This window comes from Enhydra lutris, unplaced genomic scaffold (genome assembly GCF_002288905.1).
Source record: "Enhydra lutris kenyoni isolate GAN:26980312 unplaced genomic scaffold, ASM228890v2 scaffoldscaffold36, whole genome shotgun sequence".
In the NCBI taxonomy this organism is placed as follows: domain Eukaryota; kingdom Metazoa; phylum Chordata; class Mammalia; order Carnivora; family Mustelidae; genus Enhydra; species Enhydra lutris.
Genome location: NW_019154120.1, coordinates 17,119,176 through 17,129,298, shown reverse-complemented (window position 1 = coordinate 17,129,298; position 10,123 = coordinate 17,119,176).

The window sequence follows — 10,123 nt, the reverse complement described above, 5'->3', positions numbered from 1 at the left end:
ATTGTAAGAGTTAGCCCAGCAGAGGCGGAGAACCTGAGCGCTCTGGTGCAGAGCTCTCAAAGCAAGACAGCTTTCTTGTAAGAGGAAGACCCTGACGAATTATTTTGAGTGTTTCTTGCCAGAGGATCTGGGCCGGAAGAGAGGCAGAGGGGGTAAGCTAGGGTTGGATTTGGGAGGGGTTTGTAAACCACATAACAGAGTTGGATTTTGTCCTAAGAGACATAGTGTTAGAAGACAGGGTTCCACAGGCTCAGCAACAATTAGAGTGTGGAGGGAAGGCTGAAGGAGGGCTGTGGATGACTCAGGTCTTTCAAGCATGGATTCCATGTTGAGCACTGATCAACAGAAAATGGTGCCTGACGGCCTGGGACTGAGCGCTGACCACTGTGGAAGGCCGTGTGCTGGAGAAAGCCTTATTTGTAAACGGGGATAAGTCCCAGGACCCAACTCTTAAGGCTCACGGGAGAGAAGGTGGGTTAAATGAGACAACAAGATACAGAGCAAAGTACTTTGCCAGGACCTGGCCCAGAGAAAGTCCCCCCTACGTGTTGGGTATGGTCTTTGCTAGGACAGCTCACACAGCAAGTCAGCTAAGTCAGCGGCCCTGCTGGCTCTGTAAAATGTACCTGAGGATTGCCAAGGTGGGGGCAGCTTAGAAGCTGCTGGGAAGATGGAGACTCCAGGAACTTGGAGCTCCTCCTCTCGGCTTAGTCCTGCTTCCTTATAAACTTGGTTTCCATAACCTCATTAGAAGAGGAGGAGCTGGGGTGCCTGGGTGGCTCAGTGGGTTAAAGCCTCTGCCTTCGGCTCAGGTCATGGTCCCAGGGTCCTAGGATCGAGCCCCACATCAGGCTCTCCGCTCCGCGAGGAGCCTACTTCCTCCTTTCTCTCTGCCTGCCTCTCCGCCTACTTGTCATCTTTGTCCGTCAAATAAATAAAATCTTTAAAAAAAGAAAAAAAAGAAGAGGAGCTGCTGGAAGCAGGTCTGCTAGAAAGGCAGAAGGAACTACTGGCAGCTCAAGGAAAATCCAAGGTACTAGGAGACAGACCCAAGAACCACAGAAGTAGAATAAACTGGCAAACTGGTCATTGCCAGCATAGGGTGAGTCCCGTCCACTCAAAGCTCAATGAAGTCTTCACTGTTTCTAGTACAACTACTGAGTGCGTAAAGACGCTGTTCAGAATACCGAACGTTTGCACGTTACGGCAGGAGAATGTTTCATGAACTTCAGAAACCATGTTGTGTGGGACAAACCGTAACAGATTCCCAAGAGATCTAATGCAAAGCAGCCTAGGGCATGCGCTCTGGTATTTCTACTCTGAACCTCGGCTCCAGCCTGCCGGGCTGTCTAGGTTTGGCACCGGTTTGGCTTTTTCTTTTTGGGGTGGATTCTTGGATCTTGACAATGTTCTGGGCAGGTTTTCTTTCTTTTTTTTTTTTTTTTAAAGATTTTATTTATTTATTTGACAGAGATCACAAGTAGGCAGAGAAGCAGACAGATAGAGAGAGGTGGAAGCAGGCTCCCTGCAGAGCACAGAGCCCGATGTGGGGCTCGATCCCAGGACACTAGGACCATGACCTGAGCCGAAGGCAGAGGCTTTAACCCACTGAGCCACCCAGGTGCCCCACTGGGCAGGTTTTCAACAGCATCTGCCTAAACTGTTAGCCTCACTTTCTTCCTGCATCCCCCCACTGTGTTCTTGGTACTTGGTCCTTTCCCCCAGGATGTTCCGAGACCTGCACTGCTTGTAACTACGCTGGAGGGTTAGTTAAGGCACAGCAGACCTTAGAGGAATTAGTAAGAAAAAAACATACATGGCAATTTATTTATATAAAGGTAGATAGTTTCCGGTGTTTTTTCCCCCCATTTCTTTTCCTCCCAATGGGCAGGGTGTAGAACAGGCAGAAGAAAACAAATGCTGGTTTCTTTCCGGGTGTTAATTTCAAGTTTAAACCATGGCGAGAAGCACTCACGTCCTGTTGCTGGGTAGAAAAGGTGTGCTGTTTGGGCTTCCGCCCCCTCCCCGGCTTCCTGCCCCTGGAAGAGACCCGAAAGAGGAATGCCACGGGTCACGAGAGTTACTTAGCTGAGTAAACACACATGAGTGATTGGGGGAGAATTACAAAGTCTCCTCTAAGTAACCAAGTCAAAGCTAACAATACTCAGTTGTCAGAACATCAAATGAAGCTGCCCAAAGTATCACCCTAGACACGTCCAAGCATTTGAAAGACTCGCCGTTGAGGACAGTATTTGATGGATGTAGTTTTGTTTTCGAGCTTATGGGAACCAGAGCTCCACCGAGGAGTAAGAGTGAATGCATTTGGGGAAGGAAATCCGGGGATTGTCCCTGGGGGCTGCTTGGCAAGACAAGGAATGGATGGGGTGGGGGTAGGTTTAAAAAAAAAAAAAGGATTCTGTTTTTACTGCCACATTTATGGCTCAATTTAGATTTGTGTCAGCAGGATTTGTAAGCTCTCCTTTGCCTGGGGTTTGGCGGGCTGGTATGTACTGGTGGTCTTAATCCAGTATCTGGACCCGAAAGCAATCGTTTACATCCTTGGAATCCCCGTTACAATTGGAAATTTTCCAAGGAGACAGCGGAAACCAGATGGGAATGTGGCATGCTTTGCCCGGTTAGGGCTACGTCCTCGGTGCTGTACCGCTTTGTGCTTTCTTCCTTCGTTTTGTAAACTGATGAGCTCCTGCTCTGTGCTAAGCCTGGCAAGGCCCCAGAATGCTAGGTGTTGGGGATTTGGAGCAGCGAATCCAGATGACCCCATCTCGGCCGCACGCAGTTCCTGTTGGGAGTGGGAGGGAGAGAGGCAATATAAGTGAAAAATACAAGACGCCCAGTTAAATTTGAATTTCTGACGAAGGATGAATGATTTTTTAGTGTAAGCAGGTTCTGAAGATGGCATGTATTTTATCTGGCATAATATTTATTTAAAAATAAGATGGCATGTATTTATTTAAAAATAAAGCCGGGTGGTGGCAATGCTACGGGGCAGGTAAAGCAGAGTCAACGGCCAGCTGAGGATGGAAGGAGATGTGAGGGTGCCATTGAATTAGTGTGATCAGAAATGCTCCCTAGGACAAGGTGACAATTGAGTTGAGGGGAGGGGGAGGGGGCCAAGAGGTAAGTGTTGGTGGGAGGAGCCTCGGAGGGAGCCAGAACTGTACTGCAGAGGCCCTGATGCAGTTCTAGCTCCAGGATTTGGGCTCTGCACCAGCAGGCACTCAGTCGCTAACGGAAGATCTGTTAGCCGCTCCTTTGCTCGTTCTGCCGTGTGCCTCTCGACGTCTGGGTGGTTGGGTGGGAAAGGACGAAGAGTGGGAATGAAGCAGCGCAGTACGGGAGACTGTTGAGCATGGTCTGGGGATGGAATTCAGCCTCAAAGGTCCACCCTGGGCACAGCTGGGAGGGGACTTTTGCGAGCTGACGCTAGGCACGTCCCTGCACGCTGGGGGCTAGTTGTCTAATGGAAGGGCTGCTTTAAATCCCATCCTCCAGCATCGGAGTTTGGCGTAAGGTTGAGTGTCCCTGTTGTTTCTACACTGGCACGTACGCCTCAGGATGGTCTTGGTTTTACGGGTAGCAAGATCTGCCCCCCTTTTATGGCAAGACTGTGGATTTGCGAAGGATAAAACGACCAGACTTTTTACTGAAAATTTTCTTACTTATCCAAATGCTTTACTTTCTAGTAGGTTCCAGGGGATACTTCTGCAAATGTTCTCTTTCCTTCGGGTCACCTGGCCTTCTTCCGACCTCAGCATGGAAAGAACAACCGGCTACCCCTGACCTCAGCCGCTACGTTGAGAACTTAAGCTACACCTTAGTATCTACATTAACATTACTTTGCAATTTCATTGCCTTAATTAGCATTTCTTCCAGAACTCTCTTGCCCAAGCCAAGAGTTTGATTGTTTCTTAGAGAAAATTCTTCAAAGACCCATCAGCTTTTCAGTGGAAAGGATAGAAGCATTTGTGCTCTAAAATTCTTTAAATCCCTCTCCTTGCTGTTACCAGCAATCCTGGACTCAAACCTCTTAGCCAAATTCCTGCACTGAGAGACCCACCTTAAGGCAAGCTTCCGGTTCTCTATACACTCTCACTGGACGTCACCCAAACCCCCACCCCCTCCAGGTACTGCCCAAGCTTTCCAGGTGTTGTCTCTTAGGTAAGCCTTGAACTTGGCTTTGCCTTGTCCACTGGTTGTGTTGGTCGTGTCTGGGAAGCCAGCTTCTGACAAGAGGGATCTTTTTCTTTCAGAGGAGAGGAATAACATGGTTGCTCTGTATTTACTCTGATAAACTGGTTGTTTATGGGCGAGGTTAGTGATTAGCGACATGTCTGTAAGACCAGGTGATGGACAACCGCTTACAACAGGGCATCAGTGCAGATAGGAACAGCGAATCCTGCGAAGAGTGTGGGAGGAACCGGCCTCACTCTCTGGGATGTGGAGGGAGGAGTATAATAGGACAAGGGACGGGGGAAGTGGGTGTGGTGCCACTGAGTCACATACTGGCGGCCCAGGAAGGAAGAGGAGGAGGTACCATTTTGGACCTCCTGAGTTGGAAATGGTTGTCAGTGATTTCTCTAATTTCCTGGGTGGTTTATTGTGATCTGGAGTTAGAGGATATTTGAGCGCTAAAAACAGATTTGAGGAACATCAGCGCAGGTACTTAAAACCCTGAGTGCAAATGTGTTTACCCAACAGGGGCAGATTTAGAAAAGAAGGGCTTTGGGTACACCTGGCCTGCTCTGTCTGTAGAGCTTATGACTCGGTGTCATGAGTTCAAGCCCCACACTGGGTGTAGAGCTTACTTTAAAGGAAAAAAAAAAAAATAGGGGCGCCTGGGTGGCTCAATGGGTTAAAGCCTCTGCCTTTGGCTCAGGTCATGATCCCGGGGTCCTAGGATCGAGCCCCGCATCGGGCTTTCTGCTGGGCAGGGAGCCTGCTTCCCTTCCTCTCTCTCTGCCTGCCTCTCTGCCTACTTGTGATCTCTCTCTGTCAAATAAATAAATTAAAAAAAAAAAATAAAAAGTGTGTAAACCTGGCGATTCACAGACCTGTACCCCTGGGGATAAAAATATATTATATGTTTATAAAAAATAAAATAAAATAAATAAATAAACAAAACAAAAAAACAAATCTGGGGCGCCTGGGTGGTGCTGTCATTTAAGTGCCTGACTCTTGGTTTCTGCGCAGGTCGTGATCCCAGGGTCCTGGAATTGAGTTCCGAGTTGGGCTTCTTGCTCCACGGGGAGCCTGCTTCTCCCTCTCCTGCCTGTTGCTCCTCCTGCTTGTGCTCTCTCTCTCTGTGTCAAATAAATAAATAAAATCTTTAAAAAAGAATGCATGTTTAACATAGGAATGCAGAAAAAGCAGCTAAGAAGAAAGCCTGAGAAGGAATGATCTTTTTGGAAAGGGGAAAAGCCTCAGGGAAGTTAAGGGAAGAGAGAAGTTCCATAAGGGGCTGGTGAGAGGTGTCCCAAGCAGAACTCCCCAAATAGAGAAAATCTTGCAGACCATCATTTCATTAAGGGAGACAGCCAAAAAGGGGCCAGAGGATTGATTTTATGCCCCAAGAGAATGGGTCATACATTATTCATCTTTGACTTAATTTGTGTTTAGAAGGTAAGAGATGCGCTGGTTCAAAGACTATAGACAGATGATAGCACCTGGAGGGCCTTCCTCACTGCTCCGTCTGCAAAACTGGTGAGCTTTGTGCACCTGTCTGGTGCCTGATGTTGCTTCCCGGGTTGTGGTTTATGCTCTGAATTCCCCTCGGCTACAGTTGAGGGGACAGCACTGTATGGCCCACACCCGGAGGGACAAGATGGTTGAAGGATCAGGGAAAAGTCTCGGCCAGAAAGGGAGGCTCCAGGAACCGTCTGTGAGGGAACCGTCCAGACAGCATTTACGTTCGGTCAGTGGCTGAGATGGAAACTCGGAGACTGCGGTCTCATGCTTGGACCGGGCGCATTGAGCACCACAGGCATTATATTTACCTAAATCTACGCTGTCAGCGCAGGGACAGTAAGGAGTACGCGTTTGCCCTGTGGCCAGCAAACGTTGAACTTGCCCACTCCAGGACATTTTTTGACCTACTAGCTCAGTCACACGCCTAGGTTCACTTTTAAATTCAAAACAGGGGGTGCCTGGGTGGCTCAGTGGGTTAAGCCTCTGCCTTCAGCTCAGGTCATGATCTCAGGGTCCTGGGATCGAGCCCCGCATCTGGCTCTCTGCTCGGCAGGGAGCCTGCTTCCTCCTCTCTCTCCCTCTGCCTGCCTCTCTGCCTACTTGTGATCTCTGTCTGTCAAATAAATAAATAAAATCTTAAAAAAAAAAAATTCAAAACAGGGAGTACTATGCTAATATGTCATATGTTACAAATTATACACAAAAATAGAAGTCAAAGAAGGTTGAAATTATGGTGGACTAAACAATGTCATTGAAATTTACTTCTCTTTAGAGGCATCTGAGGGCTCAGGTCATGGTCTCAGAGTCCTGGGATGGAGCCCCCGGTAGGTTCCCCGCTCAGCGGGGAGTCCGCTGCTGCTTCTCCCACTGCCCCTCCCCACACTCACTCATTCTCGCTCTCTCATTCTCAAATAAATAAAATCTTTAAAAAAATTTACTTTTCTTTAGTAGCAGTATGGAGTAATTTTGCTTTCATTAAAATTCTGAATATTGAACATGCTTCTTTTTTGGAAATCTTGGAATAACATGTTATGACAAGATGATTTGAAGATCTCGTTCTAAATCCCATTTATTTCAACCTTAGTTGTTTTCAAAGCTGTCCTACTGGGAAAAGATGCTTCGCAAAGTTATGTACCATTGGAAGAAGTCAATTATTTTCATCATATACTTAATAATAATGCTCGTCTGTCTTTCCTTTCTTTTCTTTCCTTTTCCTTCCTTCCTTCCTGATTTTAAAATAATCTCTACACCCATCGTGGGGCTTGAAATCACAACCTCGAGATCAAGACTCACATGTCTTCTGACTGAGCCAGCCAGGCGCCCCCTAATTCTTGTTTTTCAGTTCTACCTACCAACTAAGCAAAACGTTTAGTTGAAATTTAGTTGATGAATCCCTGTTTCCCAAAGTCGGTCCATCATTCCTGCAATGTAAATTGGAAGATGTTGCATTTGCATTTTTATATTTTAAACAAATAGATTTCAAGCACATTGAAACTCTTCATCTGGGAACTGTTGTTAATGGTTTAGAAAATTGTTTATGACATTTTAAGTGTACGTATCTGATAGCTGTGAAAGGTTATACTCATACATAATTTTTAGCATCGAACTATGAGTGATTTCCAAATATCTGTTTCTAAAATGCTCTCTCCATAGCATGAGTTTCTTCCTGAAAGCAATCACTTTCTTTTTCATGGTTAAATGTTCTCTTTACCTTAAAGTGTCAGATTAAACATTTTTGTTCTAACATATTTCTGCCAGATAGCATATTACAGACAGCATTTACCAAAGATCAGCAAATTTGAAACTCCTCTTTTTAAAAGGACAGTGAATTACTCATCTCTAAGTTCTTTGCCATACCAGCAAACTACTGTGTGATACAAATATTTCAATAGAAATGCCTTCTCTTTCAAAGACCAGTAGAGGGGCGCCTGGGTGGCTCAGTTGGTTAAGCATCTGCCTTCCACTCTGGTCATGATACCGGGGTCCTGGGATGGAACTCCACATTGTGGGTGGGTGGGTGGGGTCCCTGCTCAGGAGGGTTCCCTGCTTCTCCCTCTCCCTCAGCCTGCCACTTCCTCTACTTGTGCTCTCTGTGTCAAATAAATATCTTAAAAAAAAAAAAAAAAGAGCAGTAGAGTTCTTTGTAAAGGGAGGGTTGCAAAGTCCTTCTTACCCCTCTTTAAAAATGAAATGAACTTTGCAAGGGCCGGTCTCCCCAAGATGGGTCACATTGGCTAGAACATTATTTCAAGTTAATAGCAAGCCAAACCCAGCAGATTCAGAACAAGCTCATTGCTTCCCCCTCAGCTGCCTTGCTGTACCAGGAAGAGAGGTATTAAGAGATTCCTCTTTACCGAAGTAATTTATCTGCATAACAGAGCCACCTTTGTTTTCCAGACATCTCCTCTCCCTTTCCGGCTAATGGTCTTTTCTCCCCTTTGTATCCTCAGACCCTACCCCCCTCTTTTTAGCTCCCATTAAGCACCTTGTTGCTGCACTGTTTGGAACTTCCAAATCTGGGTGGATTCCCCTATGTAGGCTATTAAATTCGATTTTCTCCTGTTAATCTGTCTCGTGTCATTTTTAGTCTTAGTCCAGCTAGAAGGACCTTGAAGAGCAGAGGGAATTCTTCCTCCCTGACAGTAACAATCTATAAAACTTCTGGCTTCGTTTTTTTGGCTTCAGTAGCTTATCTGTGAATGATTCAGTGGTAAAATTTGCGTGTTAGAAGTTTTTAAATTTAATCCCAGAATTTTAAATTGCTGTAGAGAAGCAGCTTTTTTAGTTGTAGTTACACAGTTTAAAAAATTAAATACATGGGGGGGGGGGGCCTGGCTGTCTCAGTTGGAAGAGCTTGAAACTCTTGATCTCGGGGTTATGAGTTTGAGCCCCATACTGGGTGTAGAGAGAACTAAAATAAGTAAATAAATAAATAAATAAATAAGTAAAATCTTAAAAAATTATAGGTACATATTATTTTGGCTAAAGAAGTAATATATTATTGAGAATATCCCTTCTCTGCTAATTTTTTATTGAGTGGTTCATAAAACAATAAGTTTTTATGGAAGGTCCTGATTGGAACAGGATCAAACATATACCCTAAGCAGCGGCATGTTAGAAATAGCTGTACTTTTCTTTCAACAGTAGGGCAATCCTCCCACACTGTGTAATTTATTCTAATACATGTTTCTTCAAATCTACAGCAATATTTTCTAAGCGTCTTCCAACTGTTTGCTGACAAATGAATGTATTTTATTTTGCAGTCATATTTTCTGGTTATTATTTTCATCTTTCAACATTTGTTTGTATTTTCTACCTTTCCAGGAATAACCAATGTTTCCCTAGTGAGATGTGACTTTGGGTCTTTCGGCAAGAAATAAATGTGTCATTAAGTCTAGCAAAAATTGTAAAGTACTTGATCTTCTCTTATCTCTAAATGTCATTGAAAAAAAAAATCAACAACCCCGTTGGTGTTTAATTAAGCTTGATGTTCTGAACTCCTAATTTTTAAGTGTCTTTCTGTGTGTGGCAGCATTGGGAAGACTTCAGTGAGCCGAAGTGTCATTGTGCCTGATCTCAGAAGTTTCTTGTCTCGTAGAGAGAGCCAAATATATCGCAAATATTGTGTGGGAAGGACAATTTAGGGACACACATCAAGGACACCCAGACTCAGCTTGTGTATGTGGGGAGAAGTCAGGGAAGACTTTTCCACGTGAGAGACATAAATTAGGCCTAAAGATAATACATGGCAGTAAGACAAAGGGGGTCGGGTGGGAGATCTCCCAGAAAGAGAAAACAGCAGGGTGAAGGACTGATGGTGAAAGCAATAAGGTCTCACTGCAATAACAGAAAGTTCTAGGAGACTGCATCTTGGAATGGAGGAGGGAAGGGCAAGGGATGTGGACAGGCAAAGGGGCTTCATTACTTACACAGCCTGCACCTTATTCTGTGGACAGTGGAGAACTATGGAAAGGTTCGAGCAGAGGCGTGGCAAGATGATATCTTTAGAAAGTTGCCTGGAGAATGTACTGGCAGTTGGCCAGATTGGAGGCATGAAGATCAGTTAGGGGATGGGAACTGAAGGGATGGGCTAAGCGTTGAATCTGGTGAAGGATGTGGAGAGAAGGGACTGGAATTACGAGATACCTGGAAGGTAGAATCCATAGCACACCATGATGAAGTAGACGAGAGGGAATGGGAGTCATCAGAGAATGGAGTCAATGGGGAGTTGGGGCTGAGTGTCCTAGAAACAGGCTCTGGAAAATCTCTGGAGGAAGAGTGTGAGGGAGTGAGGAAGGCAGGATTAGGCAGAATGAGAAGCTTGAGCAACGGTGCTGTGGAGACCTCAGCCCATTCACAGTGAACTCTGGAACTGGTTGGCCCCTCAGAAGTAGTCCACACGAGGCAAGAGGGCTAA